The following is a 25295-nucleotide window of genomic DNA, read 5'->3' on the forward strand; positions in this document are numbered from 1 at the left end:
TGGTTGGAGAGATTTCTAAGTCCCCACATGGAGAGGGAAGCTCAGAAGATAAAAAAAGATGGAAAGAAGGATTTATAGGGTAGTGGAGGAAATCTTCCTCCATCTCCACCATTTCATCATCTTCCTCATCATCTTCATCATCCAAACCATCACAAACAACATCATCTTGCAGTTCCACCACAGAAACTATTCATACTCATTCAAAAACCCCAAAAGAAAAAACTCCCTTACTCAAATTGGACATTAAGTTTGAAATTCCCATGTACAATGGTGAGGTAAATGCAGAGAAGTTAGACAATTGGATTTGACAATTAGATGTTTACTATAGAATCTAGAACCTTTAAGAAGAGGGCATAAAGATCCAGTTGGCTTCATTAAGGCTAGAAGGAGAATCACTAGTTTGGTGGGTTGGTGGGAAGCAAAGACTCAAGAGGAAATGTGAATTCATGGTAAGATATCCATTTCCTGGGTTGAATTTGTTTCTTCAATTAAAAGATAGTTTTATCCTTTAGCCTACATGCAAACAATGATTATGTGTTGGCAAAACTGTAGGCAACTCAAGGGCCAAATAGTTCAAGACTATACCAAGGAGTTTAGGAAAAGGGCTTTGTTGTTAGGAGTAAACTTGAATTCCCAAGATAGTTTCTTGAAATATATTGGGGGTTTACATTCCTACTTAAAACACACTATCCTTATATTCAATCCAATCAATTTAGATGAGGTATGTGTGCAAGCCACACACCTTAAAGCAAGAGGAAAGAACATCTAGGAAGAGGGCAGTAAGAAGAAGCCATTCAAGGGCAAGGAGAAAGAGAAGGGTGGAAAATGGAAAGGAAAAAAGAATGCAAGTATACATAAAGAAGGGGAGAAAACTATATGCAAACATTGTTCCAAACAAGGGCATGATGAAACCCACTGTTGGAAGCTACATCCCGAACCAAGACCTAAGAAACCAAACAATAAGGGGAAACAAAAGATGACCGCTACCACACAACATGATCTTGGATCCGATTCTGGTGATGAGACCAAGATTTCAGCCATGGTCACAAAGGGAAAATAAGCTATAGAAAGCACTAGTTCCTCACATAGTCACAACAACACTCCAAATGAAGAATCAAGGATAGAATTGTTCCATGTAAGGGTAATCTCAAATCATACAAATATTGATGCATTATTTGATAGTGGGTCACAATCAAACTTAATTTTAGAAGACTTGGCCAAAAATATTAACCTTGAAACTATACCTCATCACATGCCATATCACATGGGTTGGATAGCCAATAATGCATATAGGCTACAAGGAAATGCTTATTCAGGTTTGCCATTACTGAAAAATTCATTGATGAAGTTGAGTTAGATGTAGTTCCACTTGACATCTCAAGAATTATTCTAGGGAGCCCATATTTGTATGATAGGAAAGTGGTATTTTATGTCCATGAGAACAAATATCTATTGCCCAAATATGGAGTGGGGTATATTGTGAGAGCCCATCACAAAAAGTCAAACATTTCTTTGGTTAATGCGAGGAAGATGAAGAGACTAGTAAATGCAAGTAAAAATTTTGTGCTTCTCATGATCAAGAAAAAGAATGATAGGTTATGAATATTTTGAAGGTTGTGATGATAAGTTAAAATGTGATTTGTTTGATGTGGTAAGAAAGCATGGCTAGATGTTTCAAGAACCAAAGGGGTTCCCTCCCAAGAGGAAAAGTCAACATGAGATATAGCTGCTGCTGGATGTTCCACTTCCAAACATTGGCATGTTATCGCATGTCGATCATGGAGAGAATGGAAATCAAGAAGAAAATTCAATAATTTCTTAACAAAGGTATGATATGCCCATCTACTTCACCATGTGGTTCACCAGTTGTCCTGGTGCCAAAGAAGGATAAGACCTGCCGCAAGTGTGTGGATTTCCATGCACTAAATAAGATAACAGTAAAGAATAGTTATCCACTCCCAAGGATTGAAGATTTTCTTGATCAATTGAGCTATGAAAAGTATTTCACTAAGTTAGACTTACGAAGTGGTTATCATCAAGTTAGAATAGATGAAGAGGACATTTGGAAAGATACATTTAAAACTAAACAAGGATTGTTCGAGTGGCTTGTTATGCCTTTTGGTGTTAGAAATGCTCCAACAAATTTCATGAGAGTTATGAATGATGTATTGAGACCATTTCTAGATTATTTTGTCATTTTTTACGTAGATTATATTCTTATATTCAGTAAATCCATATATGAACATGTCATGCATGTGAACAAAGTACTTGATGTCTTGAGAAAAGAACAATTATTTTTAAAGATGTCAAAGTGTGAATTTGGCAAGACGTATTTAGTGTATTTGGGACACACTGTTGGAGGAGGTGAGCTGAAGATAGACCCCTCTAAGGTTGAGGTCATTGTGAATTAGCCCAAGACCAATACAGTTACAGATGTAAGAAGGTTTATAGGGGCAACACAATATTGGAGGAAATTTATTGCTAATTTTTCTTCCATTGCAGCTCTACTACATGCATTGACTAGGGTCAAGAAATTCATCCATTGGGGAGATGTACATCAAAAATCATTTGATGCTTTAAAAAAAAAGATCAGATCAACACCAGTATTGGCTCTTTCTGATCTTAGACAGCCATTTGAGATTCAAATGGATGTTAGTGATTACGCCACGGGAGAAGTTCTTATGTAGAATGGTAAGCCCATTTCATTTCATTCTAAAAATTTTAATGGTGCTGTGACTAACTATCCAACTTATGATAAAGAAATTTACACATTGGTACAAAGTGTTCAAAAATGGGAACACTATTTGATGGGGAAGGATACCATTATCCATACAGACCATCGAATATTGTAGTACTTACAGTCACATTCAAAGTTGCAGCAGTCACGACACTTCATATAGATGTGTTTTCTACAATAGTTTCATTTGGTTATCAAGTACAAAAAATGAAATCTACAATGGGGTAGTTGATATGTTTTCTAGGCCTATTGTAAATTCATCTATTATACTCAAGCAGAATTCTATTTTACATGAAAGTTACATTAAGCAATATGCATATGATAATGAGTTTCAAGATGTGTATTCAAGCTTGAGGCAAGGAAACCAAATTAAAGAGTTATATCACCATGTACATAAAAATTTGTTGTATCACTTGGGAAAGTTATGTATTCCACAGGGAGAAAGAAATAATATCATAAGGGAGGAGCAAACTTCATTGATTTCTGGACATTTTGGTGTAGGCAAGACAATAGCGAATCTCCAAAGGTATTGTTATAGGACACACATGTTTCATAATGTATCTCGTTTCATTAGAGGATGTTATTTGTGTGCAATAAGTAAGCCTAGAAATAGGAAATTAGGATTGTACGTTCAACTTCTGGTACCTTCACGTCCATGGGAGAGTATCTTAATGGATTTTGTAGGAGGTCTTCCATTGTCAAGGAAAGGTGATGATTACTTGTATGTAGTTGTAGACAAGTTCAACAAGATGTGTATTCTAACACCATGTAAAAGGAAAATTACAGCTGAACAAACAACTCATCTTTTCTTTCAAAATATTTGGGTTCATTTTGGTCTTCCTACTTCCATTGTAAGTGATCAAGATTCTCGATTTGCTAGGAATTTTTGGTTAAATTTGTGGGACATGATGGACACTAAGTTGAAGAAGAGTACAATCTTTCATGCACAAACATATGGAAAAACCAAGGTGGTCAACACAACAATCATTCATCTTCTTAGAGGATATTGCAGAAAACATCCCAAGTTGTGGGATGAACAGTTGCATTACATACATCATGCATACAACAGGGCAAAGCATTCTTCCACGAACACATCGCCATTTGAGGCATGTTTTGGGTACATTCCAAGATCGACATTGGACTTTATATTTGAGAAATATGTCGCTATTGATGTTCATAGTGACATCAAAAAGGAAAGGAAGTTCATTGAGAAAATTCAATTGATACATCACAGAGTGCAAGAGCATCTTGAAAAGAGTCAAAGCAACTACAAGGCAAGGCATGGAAAACACCATGTAAATCATAAATTTCAAGATGGAGATGAAGTTTTGTTATATATTAGCAAAGAGAGACTTCAAGGGGAAGGTAAAAAGATGAAGCCAAACCGTTATGGTCCTTTTAAAATTCTAGAAAAGATTGGTGACAATGCATTTAAGCTATATTTTCCTCCTTATATGGAAATATACTATGTTGTTAATGTTGAGAATTTGAGATTGTTTGAGCCTCCTTTGGTTGATGATCAAGGAGAGGATGTTCAGATGCCATCAATAGATGATCTCTAGCCAGCATATCTTGATGAACTACAACAAGGTCTCATACTTGACAGAAGAACCAAAACTTCAAAGAGAGGGAATTTCAAATACCTTCGAGTGGGACTCAAGGGCCGAAATCCTTCTAAGGCCTAATGGATGTAGATTGAGAAGGTGAAGGAGTTGTATCCTCACCTGCTAAAAAATTGATAGTATCTTTTGGGGTCCAAAATGCTTCCAGTGGGGAGGAATGATCAGGTGATCAGTATTTAGCTCAAAAATCAAAGTGTTCAAAAATGCTCAAAACTTGAATGACCACGTCCGTCTCAGTGATACGATACCAACGCAACTTGTTTCACTCAAAACGAAGCTCGTATGAGAAATATATCACATTCGGTCTGCTTTGCCAAATAGAGGAATTTAAAAAAAAAATATTGTCACTGCACAGTCAATAGTGCATACTGCTAACGTGGTAGGTGACTATGCAGGTTAAAGGTTGGTCAACAACCAGTGAGGTCTCACCAAGTGGCACATGTTGGTTGGTCTACAGTTTGATGAGTTGGTGTGATTTCATTGGACAGATGAGGACCAATGAGAAGGAGACATGTGGCAAGCCCAGAGGCTGCCACATGTCCCTCCCCAAAGGCCTCGTATCGATGCACACTCGCAAAATTTTATGGTAGGTAGGCGGAGTCGAACCCACAACCTCGCCCACACAAGCCTATAGTCTTACTGTCATACCGCATCTGTGGTTCTTACAATACTATGGTTAAGATTTGTATTTGTTATGTAAACAATTAGCAGTTGGGGGAGGAGCGGGTCATCCCCGCGGGCCAGCCCCCTCTCCACATGTGACCATACTGCATAACTGGAGGCTAGAGCTTAACGATAACTGTGCAATTAGCACTAACTATATATTAAACCTTAATTAATCATGGTTATCCATAATTAATGGCATAGTTAAGTTGGGGGATATTTTTGGTAGTCTGATAAATTCGGGATTTTCTCCAAAATTAGAGGGATTAATTTGATTTTCCCCAGTTTTAGTGGAGATTTCCTAGGAGAAACTGAAAAGGTCATAACTTTGGAATATTTCGAGCAATTTTGGCTTAGAAAAAGTCATTCCTATGTGATTATGAGGTTCTGAGCACATTGAAGCAGGTTTCAGGAGTAGTGGAGCATTGTAAACAACAATTTTTTCCATTTTGAGCTAATACAAAGGCCCATTCCATGGAATCTGGACCAAGGAGATGTAGCCCAGGAGGGGTGAAATCCTTTATCAAAACACTCTGTTGAGTTCATTTTGATGGTTTGTTGTCTATTTATTCGCTGTTGTTCAACACTTTATTTACATGTTATTTTTCTCATGAATTTGACATAATACTTGAAAAATTTAATTGTTACATTCACAAACACCATAAAGGAAACCTATGCACATAAAGCAAATGATGAGCAATTATTTTTAATTTTGAAGTTGAAATTAGCACAGATAAACTAACATTCAACAACAAAACACCTAGATTTGTGACTATGTTCGAAGCAGAAACCATAATTTTTGTATGGCCTTCAGATCTTAGATTCTGTTGCAAATAAATATTTTCATATGCACGTAAATCATACTTCAGTAGCACAGAATGAAAATAGTAATATGATTATGACACTTGAGAAGATATTCTCCCTCTAACTGGGGATCTACATCATTCATCTTCATTCATGTCATTAGCATGTCTCTACTATAGTTAAGCAACATCAGATCCGTTAGAACATATATCTATCATGGCTATTAGCATCATGACATCAATCTTCCATCAAAGGTTAGAATCAAAGAAACAACATCATATCTCAATGATTATGAACACAATAACACTTTCTATCAAGTCACTTCATAAAGTTAGGGCATTTAGTTTAACCATATTCCGTCAAGACATGACCATATTTAGTAAGAGATCTACTTATCAATCTTACACTTATACTTCTCACATCAAGGTTACCATGCTTATCATAATCAATAACATCAAGTAAGGTCATTTAATACAACTTTACCAAAACAACAAGAGTGTCAACCTCTCTTTCCATATGCTTTCATAATGCTTATCACAAGAATTATCAACAGACTCAATTATAGGAGTCAATGAGCTATCCTTCTATATGAAATCCATCATGACAAGAATCAAGACTATCATTTACTAGAGTCAAGGTGCTAGCCTTCTTTCTAGGATCAAGATATACAACAGATATATGTTAGCGAAACATCAAGTGTACCGATGTATCAATATTAGATAGCCTCATATATTTAAGAAGATCAAAAGTTTCAAGACCAGGTGCATGTTTTTAACATAGAAAACATAGATCCAAGTCACTTTCATATGCATGTATCAACCATTAAAGAAAGCGACATTCTCATCATACCTTAGGGCTTATCGAGCCAATAGCTGAAACATAACATACCATGAATACCATGTGGTATTCAAATACCTATGCACCTTCTCATTAGACATAGGTTGCTTGAAGAACTTTGTAATATTTTCATCAAGTACGTCTTTATCTCTTTCCAAATCTGCATCTCAAAATGATCCTCAAAATGGATATACTCATCACACCTCATCAAGAAGGTTAGAAACATCCATATACTCAAAAAAATATGCAGGAAGTAAAAGCAATAAACATAATCATCAGATCTATAATTCTAACAAGTAAGAAGGATCATAAGTCACGAAATACTTATCTTCAATGAGTGGTGATCCTCTCCCTCTTGAACCAATCTTCAAGATCCATCAATGTACATGGTCCATTTACCAATGTTTCCTTCAAGTATCCAACTAGGTATTCTAGGGATTATCCCATCTAGGACTTCATCAAATCTCTCATGAGTGCTCTAGCATCTTGACATTGACTAGCTAGGTTCCATATCTCATACAGTTTTCTAAACCAGAGTCTTTTCTCCAACCCTAACCTCATAGAATCCCTCAAACCCTGATAATCAAGTTGCCTAGGGTTTCTTCAAACCCTAGAATTATTTTACGCCTCCATAGTCCTCTTCTTGCATCCATCAAAGGTGTCATTCTCGGGGTGATCTCCATGATTTTTATTCAGCCCAGCTTCGATACCATGTTAATTTTTTCATAGGGCTACATTGGTATTTTCTTGGATAATTGCATTTCATCATTAATACATTAATTTCACCCCATATAATCATTAAATTATTCATATATACACCATTATCCATTAGCATATGCAATTATATATAAATAACAACATCGTCATCATCAATAAAGTGGAACATAAAGGAACAATTGAAGAAAAGCATACACACACATACAAACACCAAGATTGGTCCAAGACTAGGGAAAAACCCTTGTAAATATTCTTCTTCTTAGATCATCATCAAATGATTCAGAAAAAGAGAGTACAATTATCCATAACTTTATATACACAACAAAACAACTATGATATCAATGAAACAGATATAATCATGCTTGAAAAACAAAACCCTGATTCTGATGACTGTAATATGTTTTCACTGAATGTAAACAATTGTTGGATACTTCTATCACTGTGCCAAACATTTCTGATCACTAAGAAGAAACTTTAGAATACATAAATCTCAGTCATGATTCGTGGATGTAGGGACGAGGAGTTGTGTGAGCATCTATAGCAGATCTAGACGCTCTCTGCATAACTGGATGACTTTATTTGGAACAAATCTAGATGCTCCCAAGTGAGCTGGATGAGGGCGTCTGAGGCCAAACATACCAGACTTGCTTCAAGCCCTTGACGCTCTCATAAGGCTACTATGCGAGAATCTATGGCATCCCAAGCACTCTCAAGACCACTTTGTGCAAGCATCCGAGGACTAATACATCTCGATCTAACCCTCAAGCCCTGGATGTTCCCATAGCTCATCATGTCAGCATCCAAGGCTTCCTAGATGCTCCCATAACACTGTGTGCCAGTGTCCAGGGACTAAAATGCCCAGTTCTTTGCCAGATTCCGAGGATCAGAAGACCCTAAGATAGAGCGAACCTTACACCTATGATTTCAGACCCTTGTGCGAACTCCTTCCGTCGAACCTATGCAAACCAAGACAAAAATATAAGAGAATATAGCTTAATCGAATTTGTACAAATGAGCTTGAGCTATCTTATATCTATAGGCTTTCATGAGGGTCAAATTGGGTTTAAGGCCGACCTAAGAAGATACCCATGTGGTTAGGGCCGATCCATTCCATAATACATGTAAGAATACAATAATTCATAACTCAACTTCCGCTTGACCAAATTGGGTGATCTTTAGGTCAATTTTGGTCCTCTGGAAAAGAGGAATCTAATGAAATCATCATCTCAGTCATTTTAAATATACAAGGTGGAATTTTAACGGAGTTCAAAAAAATAACAGGGCCCACATACCCTCTAAAAGAGGAAAGAAATAGATCCTCAGAGCATAACATGCATCTTAATGGGATATCCCAATGGTGTGAAGTGTTATATATTGATTGATCCCTCAGATAATAAGATATTTATTTAGTGAAGATTCCAGTTTGAGGAAGGTTTTTTGCATGCGACATTGGAACGACTTGTAGATATCTCTATTCCTCTCCCTCCACCGGAAATCAATGATGATGGGTCCAAACATTCTTATCAGATTTCAAAATATGATTATAAAGAACATGAGAATAATCCACATTCAAGCCCAATTGGGCTTCCAATAGTTACTTATTATCCCCTGTGAGAAATCAAAGAATAAGGATCTTAAGAAAGATATATGCTTAAGACCACCCAACTACACGGAGTGATCTTTTAGGGGATCTAGCGGATCTGAGGAGGAAGAGGTCCCAGTTTGAGGAGCTTCCTCTTGCTTACTGATCTATGTTGATGACCTCCTGATCAAAATAAGTTTGGCTTTAACAATTTATATAGTCAAATACATCATACATGATAGGTTATCTATGCCAAACTTAGGTCTGCTACACTATTTCCATAGTCCCGAGATCAATCAGGATGCTTGTGACATCAAGTTATCTCATACTAAGTATGTCAAAGATATCTTGGTTAGATTTCACATGATTGACTGCAATTCAAAAGGAACACCATTTTTTTCTGAGGTACATCTTGAGGATGGTGATGATACACTACTGTTGGACAACACCTTATATTGACATCTTGTGGGGAGCCTTTTGTATCTTACCCATACTCAACCACATCTCTCATATGGTCAAGGTAGTTTCTAAGTACATGCATGAGAAACATGGTTTACACTGGAAAGTTTCCAAGTGCATCCTCAAATATGTTCATGGAACCACTAGTTATGGGATCCACTATGCAACAATATGTGTATTGGATCTCATGATCTTCACAAATTCTGATTGGGCTGGTGACAACATTAATTTTAAGTCCACTTTTAGGTACAAACCTAGTTTGGGTTCTGATCCCATGTATAGTCAAGTAAAAAGCAATCAACAATTTCTTTATCATAAGCAAAGGTTGAGTACTGAGGAATAGTCAACATCACTATTCAAAAAAATTGGCCTCTGAACTTTGTCATTGAATTGGGCATCTAGTTCGATATTTGACTATCATTTGGTGTGATAGTCAGAGTACTCAGTTTTTTTAGAGACCCAATGCAATGAAAATGGACCGTGGCACATCGAGATCCATATGCATTTCATCAAAGAGTTGGGTCATCACCGGATCATCAATTTGTAGCATTGTCGATTTGCTGACCAAACTGCAAACATCTTCACCAAGACATTTACTACGTAAAAGTTTCACCTTTTGTATGATCATCTTAGAGTGAAGGAAAAATTTGCTTAGTACTTGATTTTTATTTCTTCTTCTTTGGTACATCGTACTTTGAGGGTTGGTTTGCCCATGAGGTTTTCCCTCTTTCCTCTTGTTTCAGTTGTTCTATGTTACTTATATGCATTGTAAAATGGGCACCTAACATGGATTCGTACCAGGACCCATTCATTGTGTTCTCCCTAGTAGTGATTTAGGGGGGGCATTGGATATTTTTCCGTTGCATGGACGCTTCCATAAACATTGGATATGTTCTCCCTAGTTGCATGGACGCTTCCATAAACATGGATATTTCTACACATCTCTTTACACTCACTACTATGGCTCATTAGATCAACCATATAGACTATATTATGTAATTTTGTACTCATTCTAATTAATTTTTTCTTTATCTCAACCTTAATTCTATTCTCTTTTTTCCTTTGCAAGATTTGTGTGATTTTTTTGTTAGTTAGGTTCACTGTGAAAATTTTACATGGTAAAGGTTTGATTTTAAGATGTTTTTCCACACAGACTTCACCAATGGTGATTCTGAAAACAACATCAATGAGTAAGGGGAGTGAGTGGAAGGAATGCATGGTAATATGGTGACCTTGTGGCAAAAAACGACTTGCTATGTGAAAATAGAGAAATCTCAATAATGGCAAGCTCATGGAGGACCTTCAACCTACTTTTTCCATGCTCAGTACTAGGCTCAAAGCTGAATGTGATAATGAAAGATTTGTATGTGAGAAGTCTTAAATGATATTCTTATTGCATTTTTGTAAGTCACCGAGTTTTTCTATGACAATCAATACTAAATTTTATGATCCAAATCTTTGTTTAACATCTTTTTAAGAGGTTGATATATAGCAACAACATTCAATACCATACACTCTGTAGCAGAATGAAGCAGCCAAGTGAAAGAATATATCCCTAAAAGAGATGACCACTTGCATGTTGCATGCAAGGTCTCTTCCTTCCAACCTATTGGATGAGGCACACAACTGTGCTAACTACATTCAAAATGGATATCCTCACAAATATTTCAAGGTTCAGACTCCCTTTGATGCATACAGTAGCAACAAGCTAGAAGTCAACCACTTCTAAATATCTGGATCACGTGAAAGCATTAGACCCTCAGATAATCACAAGCATATTAGTGGGATATCCCAAAGGTGTGAAGGGTTATACATTGATTGATCCCTCAACTGAAAAGCTGTTTATTTAGCAAAGGGTCTAGTTTGAGGAAAGTTTATTGCATGCGCAATTCAAACCACTTGTAGAGATCTCTATTCCTCTCCCTCCACCAAAAATCAATGATGATGGATCCAACCATTTAGATCAGATTTCAAAATCTGAATCTAAAGAACATGAGAATAATCCACATTCAAGACCAATTGGGCTTCCAACAGTGACTCATTATCCCTTGTGAGAAATAAAAAAAAATAAGGATCTTAAGAAAGATATATGCACAAGACTACCCAACTACACACAGTGATATTTTAGTGGATCTAATGGATTTGAGGAGGACAAGTTCCCAGTTTTAGGAGCTTCCTCTTGCTTACTGATCTTAGTTGTATATGTTGATGACCTCCTGATCACAGGAAGTTCAGCTTCAATAATTTCCATGATTAAAGACATTATACATGATAGGTTATCTATGACAGACTTAGGTCTACTGCACTATTTTCATAGTCTTGAGATCAATGAGGATGCTTCCAGCATCAAGTTATCTAATACTAAGTATCCCACGGATCGCTTGGTTAGATTTCACATGATCAACTACAAGTCAAAAGACACACCATTTTTGTCTGGGGTACATCCTGAGGATGGCAACGATACATTATTGGTGGACAACACCTTGTATAGCTTATGGGGAGCCTCTTTTATCTTACCCACACTCAACTGGATCTATCATATGTAGTCGAGGTAGTTTCTAGGTACATGCAGGAGCTGCATGAGTTACACTAGAAAGTTGCTAAGTTCATCCTTAGATATGTTCAAGGAACCAATAGTTATGGTATCCACTATGCAATAGGTTGTGTATTGGATCTCATGGGCTTCAAAAAATATGATTGGGCCAGTAACAACATTGACTGTAAGTACACTTTTGGGTACAAGCCTAGTTTGGGTTCTAGTCCCATCTATGGTGAAGTACCAAGCAATAGAAAAATTATTTATCATAAGAAGTGGCTCCTTATTGAGGAGTAGTCAATATAACTATTAAAAAAAAATTCCCTCAAAACTTTCTCATTGATTTGGGCATCTAGTTCCATCATATGACTATCATTTGGTGTGACAATCAAAGTACTCTCAAGTTTTGTACAGACCCAATGCAATGAAAGTGGAGTGTGACAAATCAAGATCCACATACATTTCATTAGAGAGTTGGTTCATCATTGGATCATCAATTTGCATCATTGTCCATTTGCCAACCACACTACAGACATCTTCACCAAGACATTTACTACGTATAAGTTTCATTTAAGGGTTTATAATGTTCATTTAATGGTTTATAATATTTATCTTCTGGTTTATATACCTTGGGTTTATAATCTTTTTCCCTTAGGTTTATTATTATTCACTTGGGTTTTTAATGCTATAGTAATAATATCTTTACTGCATATTTACTAACCCAATTGATTGATAATGTAAAGCCAAGGGGTGTTTACCAATCCCTTGGGTTTATATTTCCCTTTCGATTATAATCCCTTGGGTTTATAATTCCTTAGGTTTTTGTATTAAAATTCCAAAGGATTATAAACACAACTTTTGTTATTGCGAGAAGGATTATCTCTCTATACAACTTGACATTCTCAACATTGGTTAACCATGGTTCAATGTCGCATAATGACAAAGATTATCTCAATAGAAAATTCAACTATGGTCAACCATTGTTTGATTTTTCATTCTAAGAAAGCTTGTCCCAAAGGTTGTCAGCCACAACTAACCTTTGCATTGTAAAAAATATTTTGTTTTCCAAAATGTACCATGGTGAACTCTAGTCAAACCTATTTATTTAAGAGCTTAAATATTTATGTCTTTGGTTTATAAGAAAAATCCATTGGGTTTAATACTATTCACTTGGGTTTATTATTATTCACTTTGGTTTATTATTCACTTGGGTTTATTAATGCTTCGGTTTTTACTATAAAACCAAGGGATTTATACTAAAACCCCAAGGGATTATAAACCCAAGGGAATAATATCAACTGAAGGGATTATTACTAAAACCCCTAGGGTTTATATTCCCTTGGGTTTTTAGTATTAATCACTAAGGTTTATTATTCCTTTGGGTTTATAATATCAATCCCTTAGGTATACTAATTTAAGTGTTCATATTCATAGGGTATAATATTATACATAGGTTTATAAAATTAATCCCTTAGGTCCACTATAAATCATGGTCAACTAAGGGTTTATAAACCTTTCATTTATAACATTAGTTCACTGGGTTTAATAATATTAGTCCCTTGGGTTTATGATACCTTGGGGCTTTGGTATTGACCCTTGAGTTTATCATTCCTCAAGGCTTTTAATATCAATCCCTTGGGGTTACTAATGTAAGGGTTCATATTCATAGGGTTTAATACTAAAAGCCCAAGGGATTAGAAACCAAAGGCAATAATATTAACCCTAGGAACAATAAACCCAAGAGATTAATACTAAAAACCCAAGGAATGATCAACCTAAGGGAATAATATTAAACCTTAGGGATTAATATTATAAACCTGAGGTATATAAATCCTAAAAAAAATATTATAGACCCTAAAATAAACATGGTTAACCATGGTTGATTTTCATTTTGAGTTAATCCTTGTCATAATGCGAGGTTGGACCAGGGTTGACCATGATCAACCATCTTAATTCTAGGGTTTATAATATTTATCTTAGAGATTATATATCTTGGGTTTATAATATTATTTTCTTTGGGTTTATAATCCCTTAGGTTTGATACTAAAAATGTAAAGAATTATAAACTCTAGGGAATAATATTTAACCGTAGGGATAAATGTTAGTTACAAGCCCTATAAATAATATTATACTCTACGAATATCAACCCTTAGATTAATAAACTCAAGGATTTCATATAATAAACCGAAGGGGTTGATAATAAAACCCCAAGGACTTATAAAATATAAGGCAATAATTTTAACCCAGGGGATTAATACTAAGAACCCTAAGGTTTATATTCCCTTGGGTTTTTAGTATTAATCCATTGGGTTTATAAACCCTATATTATTCACACAACATATAAATCCAAGGGATTAATACTAAAAACCCAAGGGAATATAAACTCTATGCTTTCTAGTATTAATTCCTTAGGTTAATATTATTCCCTTGGTTTTATAATCCCTTGGGGTTTTAGAATAAACCCTTTGGGTATATTATTCCCTTCAGTTTATGTGAGGGTATAATATTATTCATAGGGTTTGTTATTAATATTAATTCCCATGGTTTAATATTGTTCCCTAGGGTTTATAATACCTTGGGTTTTTAGTATTATAAATCCAAAAAAATAATAAACTTAAGCGATTAATAACCCAAGAGATACAAATATTATTCATATAAATGTATAAGTTCATATCCAATATTCTATATTAATATATATTTACAAATGTTATTGATATAAGATTATAAAATTTTAACAACCACATTTATTAATATAGTTGTGCTAGTATACTATATATTATTTTTCAAATCATTTGAATTCTTAATTATTGAATTCTTACCATTTTCATGGCAACTGGCAACCGATATAAATTACATATTTAGATATATGGATTATGAGGTTACAATTTCAGATAAAAGAAAAGTAGAATGAATTCTCGTATCCCACGCCCCCAACCCAATGCATTGAAGATTTCTGAGGCTTTGAACAGAGGAGGGCAAATGCCTCTGGAAGAATATCTTATAGGTTTTAGAATACCTACGAAATTAAAACATGTAGATCTGAACGAGGCTTTGAACAGAGGAGGGCGAATGCCTCCGAAAGAATACGTTACAGGTTTTAGAATAACTACAAAATTAAAACATATAGATCTGAATGAGGCTTTGAACAAAGGAGGGCAAATGCCTCCAGAAGAATATGTTATAGGTTTTAAAATACCTACAAAATTAAAACATATAGATCTGAACTTGCAGCGCATATGACGAATAAAAGAATAATTTTCAGAGGAGAAATTTGTTTTCCTTTATACAATACAAATTGAAATCTGTACGGCATATGGACCATCCAAATCTCGTATCGATTCCCAGAGTTAACTTTGTGATATGAAGATTTCAGAATGTGCAAACAAAAATTTCAACACTCTGCCAACAATAATCTTATATTATCGGTCTCTGATTTGAAGGTACAGAACACGAGAAAAGTAGAACGAAGGCCATCCATGAGCTCACCATTTCTGAGACTGCGCTCTTTTGCTATTGGCAGCAACTTTTTCTCGAAAATTCGTTGTCCCCTCACACACAGCTTCTGCCGAGTGGTGGCTTCCATCCACAGCATATCAGCTTTTGCCGTCATCTTGGTAATCGCCATTTAATAGAATGGGTCGAAAACAATCTTGAAATGAAAATCCCAATCTGCACCAAATCCTAAGTGAAACTCTTGGCAAACTACAATACTAGGCAATCTAGAGTGCGTTTAATAAACAAGAATGCTTGCAGAGCAAGCAATTCAGAAAATTTATCTCTCAAACTAAATGTCGAGGTATGATTTCCACAACATCTTATGTTAGCTGTGCTATGAATTTAAAGGTGTTGCAGTGTACCATTCATTTAACGTGTAAAGCTAAGAGAAGGAAACTTGGTGTGTTCATTCGCCGAACCTCCCTAATTTGACGACAAAGCCTATTTCCCCGACTATTAATCCATTAATGCTTTCTTAAGAGACTCTAAGGACAGTCTTAGGAGACGGGTTCTGACGTCGGCTCTGTTCTCCGGCTAACAGATTCTGATTCCATAGTGATGGAGATATGCATGATGCCATCATCCATATTGTTGTTTTTATTGATGCCCCATCATCCATATGGCTGGCCCTTCCCCACCAAACTGAATTGAATCGACTACTACAATTTCTGAGAGTTCAGTGACTATACCGTACTTCACATCCACACCTGCATATTAGTCGTGCTTCCTGTCATTTGAATTTTAAATTTGTTGTCCCACCCTGTTTTGAAATCAGTTGTCCCATCTTTTTATCATATAATTGTTTTGATGCATGCTCTTTCATCTAGAGTTTCTTTTATCTAAACGTCCCCTGATACCACTGAACAATATCATGGGTAGCTGCAACTTTGGATGCAGGTTCGAATCAATGTTCATTGTGCCTGCTTGGTGCCATGTGTGAGATCTTTCATTAGCAATATCATTAAAGAGCACCGTCATGTAGAGCAGCGTAGGGAAACCGCTGATCAATCTGATTTTGTTGATGTTCTACTGTCGTTACATGGAGAAGATAAGGTGGATGAGGATGATATGATCGTTGTTCTCTGGGTCAGTATTCTCACACTCTGATCTCACTGGCTTGCTCAAAACCCTACTCATTCTTGAACCATCTGCCCGCCAGTAGTAGAAGCCCTCTTTTCAATATGTTTTGTTGGTTCTGCTTCTCCTTCTCTGATGATGGAAAGAGAAGGGACGAATTAGAAAATGGGGATGGGGTGGTCTCATCCATGGATTCTGCAGAAAACCATTTCTGTAATGTAAAACGTCTTCACCTCTGATCTATGTTTGTTATTATTATTGATGGACCATATAAAAGCTGCTGGTAATACATATTTTATGTTTATGTGGGTCACAATTCTTTACAATGAATATCTACAGCAACAACCTGAAAGTTCTTATCAAGTGCATGAATATAGGAGAGGGACTTGTCCACAAGTTCCAGCGTCCCCCTCAATTACAGGACATTATGGTGATTAACTTATTTATATAGATGGGATGGAGCTGTGGTTTGATTGGTTTGGAGAAGGCAAGTTGGTTCATTGGAATTTAGAAGGCGGTCAAATTGAATAAAGGAGTAAGTGAGAGACGCTGATGAAACAAAACAAACAATCATTCCTTTCTCCCGCCTTAAACAATATTTATCATCTTCAAACACGGATGAGTGTCATAAAGAAAATTCTCGGACTCACTCAAAAGACTGAAGATACTGAATTAAAACACTGAAGCAGGTCATTGAGTACAACATTTTTTTTTATCATTGTGGTTTTTTTAATGTCCATTTTTCATATGAAGTCGTGACCGAGACTGCTTTTATTCATTCAAATACGCCTTCAACAATCTTCCAATGACCAGGGAGGGGAGTATTATAACGAGTAGGCAATCTCTTACAAATCATTGATTCCAACATTATAATTACCATTGTTGTTTCAAAGTCCATATTTACTTAGATATGAGTCTTTAGTTTGGAAATAGGTGTCCAGCGTAGTAATTTTTAAGATAAGCTTACATGTGTCTTCGGGATTGAAGATGGCCTAGTTAATACCTCATCTGTTGAAACATATTATGATTTCTTTTAAATGGAAAGGTTAAACTATAAATATTATATGTAATAAATAATCATTTATTTTTGGAATTTGTATTTAATTTAAGAAAAAAAAAAATTTAATTTATAATTACTTATTACAATAAATAGGTAGTGGAGTTGTGATGGCCACATTATCAACTCAAGTTCACAGATGATAGAGAGTCCTTATAACATGGGATGACCAACCATCAAACCAACTCAAGTTCACGGATGATAGAGAGTCATTATAACATGGGATGACCAACCATCAAACCAACTCAAGTTCACAGATGATAGAGAGTCGTTATAGCATGGGATGACCAACCATCAAACCAGACTCTGTGTTGAAGTTATCTTAAATGTTGATTAGAGAAATATTCTTGAATCATAAGGAATGAGATTAAACTTCATCTATTTAATTTTAGAATATTTGATGAATTGCTATTGTTTTGTGAATTAATAATTATGAAATAAAAATGCTATATAAATCAATATTGGATTGTCATACTTAATTCAATATTATTATGAATTTAAAATATTTGTTGGTGTTTCAATTTATATTGATATGCAGGGTTTTTGTTTCGTGAATTAATAATTATAAAATGAAGAAATATATATTTTTAAAGCATTTTTTATTCTTTGTATATAGCTAGCTAAGGGACACATCTTTGGATGCAAGTAAGAATGACCTTTCTTCTCTTCAAAAATTAGTTTCGATGGGTACATTTTTGGACTAATGAGACAACAACCTTTCTCAATCTAGTTAATTTTCATGTTCTTATGCACTTTTCTTAGCAGAGCTTACAAATGGATATAGTGAAATATGAAAGAAACATCAATTTTTGACTAAATTTATGAAGCATATATATAAAAAATTATATATATATATATATATGGAAGCTTCGAGTTGATGTGAATAACCTCATTTGATTAGGGTTTCTGAAACTGGTTTTGATTAGGTTTGATTTGCAGTGAATACGGTTTCAGCAAACTCTGTTGTAGCTTTGATGGCTCCCCCGCGAGGGGCCGGTGAGGGCCCCTCATTTAAATCTGTGGTAATTCTTCGCTCTTCATAGTTAAATCCAAAATCCCTCACTCCACAACACTTAGCACCACAGTCTAGACCTTCTGCAAATGCAGGGTTAAGCCAACGACCAACGAACAATTCATAGCCAGAGAAAATGGTTAAGACGTCATCAACCTCATGCTATTGTCATCCTCAAAAGAAAGACATGCCCACTCTGGAAATTCCCACAGCTAAACTGGGATCAAATATAGAATGAATGAAAGAACATGCATTAATCTGGAAGTTCATTGGCCCCTAGCCCACTAGGAATACTTTGCTCAACTAGCTTCAAAAGAACTAGGTCATCAAGGGGGATGTTGAGCTCAAGTTAGGCGCAAGAGGCTTTTTCCCAATAATATTTAATAACATGGAGGATAGAGACAAAATTATGTAGGGAGGTCCCTATTTTATGAACACGAGACACTTTTCGAAACCCTAGTACCTCCCTTTAATCCCAAAAAGGAAGACTTATCTTCTCTCGCGGTATGGATCAGGTTGTATTATCTTCCATATGAGTACTGGGATCTGAATATTTTGGCTCACATCAGCGATAAAATCGGAAAATTCATCATGATATCTGATATTATTAAGGTTAGGCGCTATACCTCCTATGCACGATTATGCATTTATATGGACCTCACAAAACCCCTCCTTGCTTACATTCATTTTAGCTATGAAGATGTTATCTAAAGCAACCGATCGACTTTAAGCAAACCCGATTCGCCACCACCACCATCACTATGGTCACTTTTTTAAGGATTGCCCCAAAAATCCCACCCCAACAAAATGGGATCAAGTCAACGCAACCTCCCACTCAGGTGGAGATGGATTCAAAACAATCTCAGTCACATGAGAACAACCAGGAAAGAAGGTGAATCATTAAATCCCTTAGGCACATAGAGTGGCAATAAATTTTCCCTCCTCCAATTCGATCCAATATCAAACCTCGAACCAACCCCACGAGGAGACAACAAATCTTGTAGCATTCCTAAAGCATCACCTACTTCGACAAGTCCTCCCCATAACAACGATGTTCCATCACAAGAAATACCTTCTCCCATCGAGGAAGAATACCTTCAAGATCCATAGCTCAAGGATGTGGACCTGTAACAAATAACCGAATAATGGCAACGTAAAGATCCATCATCCATTCCTGAAGACCATATCCAAATAGTGGCAAAAGCTTATTTGAGACATCAATATGTGCTCCTACAAAAATACAATTCCTCAGGTAACATTCCTTCCCCCTATTCATCTTTCTCTTTGCAAGGAATAAAGAACAATGCTCCTCAAGAATTCCCCTTAGCCGTCAAAGAGCCTAAGAAGAAGGGAAGGAAAACCAACAACCAACTCTTGCAAGATCTAGGACAATTTCTTATTAATTTAGGGCAAGCAGCCCCATTGACAACCCCTTTCCCTCCCCTACCCTTGTCTCAATGATCAAGATCATCTCATGGAATGTGCGAGGAATGAATGAAAAATCTAAATGTCGAATCCTCAAAAACCATATAACCATGCATCAACCCGACATTCTTCTCCTGTAGAAGACCAAATTTTCTCACCCAACACTCACTCAAATAATACCCTACCTATGGAAATCTTACGAATTCCTTTCTCATTGTGCTTCTAGGTCGTTTGGAAGCCTGTCCATTTTTTGGAACCCATCCACAGTCGACATCAGAGTCTCCTTTTCTCTCTCCAGAATTCTCACTGTTGCTTTTCAACCCATCGACTCATCTCATTCCATATTTCTTTCCAATGTCTATGGGCCTAGTCTTGCCCAAGACAAAATACTATTCATCTACAATCTCATTGTTTCCATGGATCATGGCTGGAGACTTCAACATAATTTTATCCCTTAATGAAAAAGGGAGGGGGTGGAGGGGGTGGAATCAGGAAGCTTGACGATGTCTTAGACTCCTTCAATGCTTTTATTGACAACTACAACAAGATAGACATTGAAAATACAAATGGTACATTCACCTGGAACAATAGGAGGGGAGGAATTCATCAAGTTGCTTCAAGATTATATTGATTCTTGTCCTCCAAAGCTCTATTTCTGTCAGGATTGCCACTCAATTCGTCAATCATCCCAAGTTTTGGCTCTGATCACTGACCTATTTCTATGTATACAAACTGGTCGTCATCCCTGAAAAATAAGTCATTTCTTTTTGAGGCCTTCTGGCCCAAACATCAAGACTTCCTCTCCAAAATGGTAGATTGGTGGTCTGTCTCTGCATTCATCACAGGGAAAGACATGTTCTAGTTCCAACAAAGATTAAAATTTGTGAAACAAAAGATCAAGGAATGGAAAAGAACAGACTTTGGTAACATCCTTTAAGACAAACTATCTTCCTTTAAGACAAACTATCTTTGGAGACCAAAATCAAAGAGTTCCAATAGCATGTCATCTCATCAGGAAGCACTCCCCAGCTACGAGAAGTAGAGAGTACCCTTTGAAATAAACTTTAGGAATGCTTAACCCAAGAGGAAATCTTATACAGGAAAAAATCGAGGATCAAATGGCTAAGGCATGGCGAGAAAATTACTAAGTTCTTCCATCTTTCCATGGTAAACTACATGCACCAAAAAAAAATCCATAGGCTATGAGATCACAACAACGAGTTGGTGGAGGACCACAATGATATGTCCAATCTATTATCCAATCATTTTAAGGACCTCTTAATATAGCCAAATGGAAACATATTGCCCTCTATATGAAAGATCACTCAACATATCCCCAAGCTCATATCAGATGAAAAAAATGCAACACCTCTAAGGCCCATCTCCATGCAAGAAGTCGAAGCAATTGTTATGAGCAAGCCAAGGAAAATGGCTCCCAGACTAGATGGATTCACAGCTGATTTCTTCCAAGTTTGTTGGCCTCTCCTTGTTCATGACATATGGTGGTTTGTTGAAGACTCCAAAACCTCAACCTCCCTTATTTTGGCATTTGACTCCACTTTCATTGCACTCATGCCCAAATATGGTAAGGACTCCTCCCTGTCGGACTTCAGACTTATTTCTCTTTGCAACGTCATCTACAAATTGTGGCCCTATACAAAGGAAAACTTCGTAAAACTCAGATTAGTGGGCTTGAGATATTATTAAAATTGGCAGATAATGGTTTTTGATACGGAAGTTGCGTATATATAGAAGATGTGTATATACAGAGGTTGCGCCTATATAGAGACTGCATTTTTGTGCATATATGGAAATTGTGCATATACGGAAGATATGCACATATCTTTTATATATCTGTCACTTTCTTATATGTGCATATCTTCCATATATACACGTCTTTTACGTATGTGCATCGTATATGCGCAAATTCCATATACAGAAATTGCGCATATACAGAAATTATGCATATACGGAAAATATGTGCATATCTTCGGTATATCTGTAACTTTCTTATATGTGCATATCTTCCGTATATGCACGTCGTTTATGTATCTGCATCGTATATGCGCAAATTCCATATACAAAAATTGTGCATATATGGAAATTGTGCATATACGGAAGATATGCGCATCTCTTCCGTATATACATAAATTTCGTATATGCGCAAATTCTATATACAGAAATTGCGCATATACAGTAATTATGCATATAAGCAATATATGCGCATATCATTCGTATATTTGCATCTTTTGTATATGTGCATCTACCGTATATGCGCAACTTCCGTATATGTGTAAATTTTTTATAGGTGCATATCTTTTGGGTATGCATGTCTTTTGTATATGTGCATCTACCATATATGAGCAACTTTCATATACAAAAATTGCGCATATATGGAAATTGTGCATATACAAAATATATGTGCATATCTTCCATATATGCGTAACTTTTTTATATATGCATATCTCCCATATATGTACATCTTTTATGTATATGCATCTACTGTACATGTTCAGCTTCCGTATATGGAATTTTTTCATATACGGAAATTGTACATATACAGAAGATATGTGCATATCTTTTGTATATGCAAAATTTTTCTATATGAACATGCCTTCCAAGTATATGTGCAACTTCTGTATATACACATAAACTCCATGTATGTGAAACTTTAGTATATATAACTTTTGTATATGTGCATTTTTTGTATATGCGCAACTTCTGTATATGCACATATCTTCCGTATATGTGTAACTTTCTTATATGCGTATATCTTCGGTATATGCATATCTTTTATATATGTGAATCTATAGTATATGCACAACTTCCATATACAGAGATTGCACGTATACGGAAATGTGCACATATAAGAAAGTTATGTATATACAAAATATGTGCACATATCTTCCATATATACACAATTTCCGTATACGCGCAATTCCCATATACAGAAATTGCGCATATACAGAAGATATGCGCATATTTTTGGTATATCCCTAACTTTCTTATATGTGCATATCTTCCATATATGCACATCGTTTATGTATCTTCATCGTATATGCACAAATTCCATATACAGAAATTGCACATATACGGAAATTGTACATACACGGAAGATATGTGCATATTTTTCGTCTATACATAAATTTCGTATATGTGCAAATTCCATATACAGAAATTGAAATTTTATGGAAATTGTACATATACGAAAGATATGTGCATATCTTCCGTATATACATAACTTTCTTATATGTTCATATCCTCCATATATGCACGTCTTTTATGTATGTGCATCTACCATATATACGTAAATTCCATATACAGAAATTGTGCATATATAGAATATGTGTATATACAGAGGTTGCGTATATATAAAAGATGTGTATATACAGAGGTTGTGCCTATATAGAGACTGCATTTTTGTGCATATATGGAAATTGTGAATATACGGAAGATATGCGCATATCTTTTATATGTTTGTCACTTTCTTATATGTGTATATCTTCCGTATATACACGTCTTTTATGTATCTACATCGTACATGCGCAAATTCCATATAAAGAAATTGTGCATATACAGAAATTGTCTATATACGGAAGATATGCGCATATCTTCGGTATATCTGTAACTTTCTTATATGTGCATATCTTCCATATATGCAGGTTATTTATGTATTTGCATTATATATGCGCAAATTCCATATACAAAAATTATGCATAAACAGAAGATATGCGCATCTCTTTCATATATACATAAATTTCGTATATGCGCAAATTCCATATACGAAAATTGCGCATATACACAATATATGCACATATCTTTCGTATATGTGCATCTACCGTATATACACATATCTTCCGTATATACGTAAATTTATTATATGTGCATATCTTCCATATATGCACGTCTTTTATATATGTGCATCTACTGTATATGCGCAACTTCCGTATAAAAAAATTGCGCATATACGGAAATTGTGCATATACGAAAGATAGGCGCATATCTACCGTACATGTGCAACTTTTATATATGGAAACTTTTCATATACGAAAATTGTGCATATATGGAAGATATGTGCATATCTTTTGTATATGTGAAATTTTTCTATATGCACATATCTTCCAAGTATATGTGCAACTTCCGTATATACACATAACCTCCATGTATGTGAAACTTTAGTATATATAACTTTTGTATATGTGCCTCTTTTATATATGCGCAACTTCTGTATATGCACATATCTTCTGTATATGTCTAACTTTCTTATATGTGTATATCTTTCGTCTATGCACGTCTTTTATATATGTGAATCTACAATATATGTGCAACTTCCATATACAAAAATTGCACATATATGGAAATGTGCACATATAAAAAAGTTATGTATATAAGGAAGATATGCATATATCTTCCATATATACACAATTTCCGTATATGCACAATTTCCATATATAGAAATTGCGCATATACAGAAATTGTGCATATACGGAAGATATGCGCATATCTTCAGTATATCCCTAACTTTCTTATATGTGCATATCTTCCGTATATGCACGTCATTTTCATATCTTCATCTTATATGTGCAAATTCCATATACATAAATTACATATATAAGGAAATTGTACATATCTTCCGTCTATACATAAATTTCGTATATGCACAAATTCCATATACAGAAATTGCGTATATATTAAAATTATGCATATACGGAAGATATGTGCATATCTTCTGTATATACATAACTTTCTTATATGTGCATATCTTCCGTATATGCACGTCTTTTAGGTATCTACATCTACAATATATACTCAAATTTCATATACAGAAATTGTGCATATACGCAATATATGTGCATATTTTTCGTATATGTCCATTTTTGGTATATTTGCATCTACCATATGTGCGAAACTTCCGTTTATGCACATATATTTTGTATATGCGTAAATTTCTTAAATGTCCATATCTTCCATATATTCACGTCTTTTATATATGTTCATCTACTATATATGTGCAACTTCCATATACAAAAATTGTGCATATACGGAATATATTTGCATATCTTCCGTATATGCGTAACTTTCTTATATGTGAATATCTTTCATATATGTACGTCTTTTATGTATGTGCATCTACCGTACATGTGCAACTTCCATATATGGAAATTTTACATATACAAAAATTGTGCATATATGGAAGATATGCGCATATCTTCTGTATATGCGAAACTTTTCTATATGCACATATCTTCCAGGTATATGTGCAACTTCTGTA

Source organism: Pinus tabuliformis, chromosome 7, assembly GCF_031772625.1.
Source record: "Pinus tabuliformis cultivar Carrire ecotype Pingquan chromosome 7, CPIR1, whole genome shotgun sequence".
Lineage (NCBI taxonomy): Eukaryota > Viridiplantae > Streptophyta > Pinopsida > Pinales > Pinaceae > Pinus > Pinus tabuliformis.